Source organism: Choloepus didactylus, chromosome 3 (assembly GCF_015220235.1).
Source record: "Choloepus didactylus isolate mChoDid1 chromosome 3, mChoDid1.pri, whole genome shotgun sequence".
In the NCBI taxonomy this organism is placed as follows: domain Eukaryota; kingdom Metazoa; phylum Chordata; class Mammalia; order Pilosa; family Megalonychidae; genus Choloepus; species Choloepus didactylus.
Genome location: NC_051309.1, coordinates 177,531,505 through 177,534,998, shown reverse-complemented (window position 1 = coordinate 177,534,998; position 3,494 = coordinate 177,531,505). Strand labels below are relative to the sequence as shown.

At 39.3% G+C, this 3,494-nt stretch overlaps 1 pseudogene; it reads right to left on the bottom strand.

Moving 5' to 3' along the window:
- Nucleotides 1–2,283: 2,283 nt before the first annotated feature.
- LOC119528898 lies at nucleotides 2,284–2,604 on the bottom strand (annotated as a pseudogene).
- Between the last annotated feature and the right edge of the window lie 890 nt (nucleotides 2,605–3,494).

Below are 3,494 nucleotides of genomic sequence, written 5' to 3'. Positions count from 1 at the left end.
AGTCATTCCTAAACTTTCCCAATCAAGACTGCTCTCAATATCTTGTCTGAGGAACAATTACTTTTTCTAGTCAAAAGACAGTGAGAGGAGAGGGGAATTACAGGGGAGGTTGTTTGTAAGTCAGGCCTTGAAGAATGAGGAGGAGTTTGACAGTAAAATGATGAAGAAAGTGCATTTAAAGAGGAGGAAACAGTGAGTAAGCACACAGAAGTGTGAAAGTACAGGTAAGAGGTCCAGAGCAGATCAAGGATATTCATTGCATTGTTCAGTGCACAACCTGTGCAGTCATCCACAGCAATCCTTGTTGAAGGGAGCAGCTAGAACCTATAAGGGAAAGGAAAAGAAGCCAAAAGCACAAGAGTGTTAGATGGTGTTATGGGTTGAATTGCATCCCCCAAAAAGGTACGTTGGAGTCCTAATCCCTGGTACATGTGAATGTGACCTCATTTGGAATTAGGGTCATTGCAAATGAAGCTAGTTAAGTTAAAATGAGGTCTTATTGGAATAGGATGGGCCCTCAATCCAAAATAATTGTATCATTAGAAGAAGAGGAAATCTGAACACAGACAGACATAGGAAGGGAGAATGCCATGTAAAAAGACAGAGATAGAGAGAGAGGATGGCTATGTGATGATGGAGGCAGAAGTTAGGTTATGCCACAAGCCAGGGACTGTCAAGGATTACCAGCTACAACCAGAAGCCAGTAAAGGGACATGGAACAGATTTTTCCCTACAGACTTTAGAGGGAGCGTGGTCTTCTGGCACCCTGATTCTGGACTTCCAATTTCGCCTACAGAACTGTGAGATGAATTTCTGTTGTTTTAAGCCACCCAGTTTGTGGTACCTTATATACAACCCTGGGAAACTAAGACATGTAGGAAATGGAAACACAGAACATTATTCAGTTGGCTAGTGAGGACATATTAGAACCTATTTGTCATATCAATATTAAAAAGTACACAAACCATTTGTACTCAGTGAGTGACAACAACACATGCCTTTATTTATATTGGTAGGGGGCAAATATGAATAAAGTTTTACATCTGTGTACTTCACACTAATACCATTTCTTAAAGGCTTAAGACATGGAAAAGAATTTAACAAAACAGAATTATCACCTATGGGTTTTTCTTCATTAGAAGAGAAGTTAACTATTCATACTAGAGATCACCAAAGGAAATGAACATAATCTTGAAATTCCAGAGCACGAAATTAAATTTCATGGTAAGGGATTCTTAAATTTTCAAAGAGTGAAAAAATAAAGATGAAAAGAAAAATTGAGAACCATTTAGGACAGTGTTTCTCAAATTTAGCTCCTTCCACAGACATATTCTTGGCAGGGGAGGGAGCTACAAGATTTCTATGAGAATTTTTTAATTTTGCATTTTAATTTTGATGATACTCCAAAATAATACATACTCATTCAGGATTACCTGGACAAGCATCTTTTTAAAGAATATTGCCACATGATTGCAGCATCTGCACTTGTGTCTCTGACCCCTGTGGCACCAAGTGAAGACTAACAGTGCTCAACTTCCCCTGAAGAGTTTCTCAACTTGGGCCCTAAGCTGTTTCATGAAATTGCTATATATCTCCCATGAGAACTCTACATTGTCATGGCTGAGAACACTGGCTCAGGGCAATGATTCTGAAAATGGGATAAGGTGGGGTGAAGATGGTGAAGGGATATAGGTATGTAGTTTGAATAAAGCACATTTAAGAAGCTATTGATTTCATAACGCAACTCTAGAAAGTCAAGCTCAGGAAAATAATTGGCTAATGGGTAGTACCAAAGACCATATATAGATCCATCCTAGAGTACTTGAAATAAATATGGCTGTTGTTGAGAAACACTGGTTTAGAGGCAGAGGAGTGCTGGCACATGCAGAACACTCAGTAAGAAAAACATATCCAAAAGAACATCTTTTGAGTCAATGGATGAATCCTAAACCAGATCTTGTCATGGTCTTTTGGAACCCAAAAGCCAATCCAGAAGAGAAACCCAAGATACTCCTCCATCAGTCTTTTAGGTCCTATGGTGTGGGGAAAGTTGGTCTACCTTTTCATACTGATCCAAAAGAAGAAAACAAGCTTTCCCTACTGCCCATACTTTACCACTCCCCCTATCATCATCATCATAATTTTGATAACTGTATTTCATAATAAGCAGTAGCTGTAGCTGGGTAAGAATGGCCCCAGATCCATCTACCAAGAAGTGTTGTCTTCATTGGTGAGGCCATCCAGTTTCCAAGGGGGACATCATTAGAATCTACTCTGCTGTAATTATTTTAGAGCTTCAATTTGCCATAGCCAGGTCTCCAGTTCCCCACTCTTTTGCATACTTATTAGATCAGAGCATCCCCCTATACAATCTTTTCCAATGAAGACCTGGGGTACAGTTCTTGCCCCCGTGAGCTCTTGGAAATAATCTTGAATCATGTTTGTGTCACTGGTGGCTGTGATATTGACAAATTCCAGAAGTCCTTGTTTGAAGGGCATTTGGCAGAGGATCTCTTGGGTCTTTCTACGGTAGGGGCAGGTGGGCTAGATGAACACAACCACATTCCCAGGGTGGATTTTGCTATTTACAGATTCCTGGGCCATGCCTGCAGGCAGCCATCTTCCTGGGAGGAATTCTCAATTGCAGGTATTGCTCCATGTGTAAAACCAAATTTGTTCATTTTTAATAATGGGAAGCAAATGTAAGTTTTGTTCCCAGGCGAAAAAGCATGAGAAGCAATAGCTGTTAAGAAACATAATAATTCTGAAAGAAAATTATGGTATTTTCTGGTATTTAATACTACCATGAATTTATAAATAGTTAATAAATATTTATCTGTTCCCTTCTCTGGTCTTTTATTCCCTCCTGTTTTTGTTGGAAATAGAAATGTACATGTTTTTATATATTTACTACTTAACCTACCCTGAGAGTATGAGGTTAACAATATTAATATCATACATTTTTATGGCAACAGATAAAAAGCTTGTACATATGTTATCTTAACCCCACAATAACCCAGTGTCACAGGAGGAGCCTGGGGTTCCTAGATGTTCAGTGACTTATTTAAGATTAGTCTGCTAGAAAGTAGCAAAGCATGGTTTAGAACCTAGCTTCTGCAGGCTCTTAATCTGGTGCAGTTTATATCATGTTGGCTTGTCCCTGTGTGTATGAGATAGGAAAAGAGAAAAGGGTTAAGGTAACCCATGTAGGCTTTCAATGCAGGGGTTCCAAAACTTGAAAGCATAAGAATAACCCAAAATGCAGATTCCTGGGTACTTTGTTTCAATAGGTCAGGACTAGGGACCCAGAAATCTGCAAGTTAAGAGTAATATGCATTGATGCAATTGTTGGTTCAAAGACTGAAAATTAAACATAGTCCTGTGATGGTTAGGTTCATGTGTCAACTTGACTAGATGGTGGTACCCAGCTGTCTGGTCAAGCAAGCGCTGGCCTAACCATTACTGCAAGGACATTTTTGGCTGGTTAATAAACC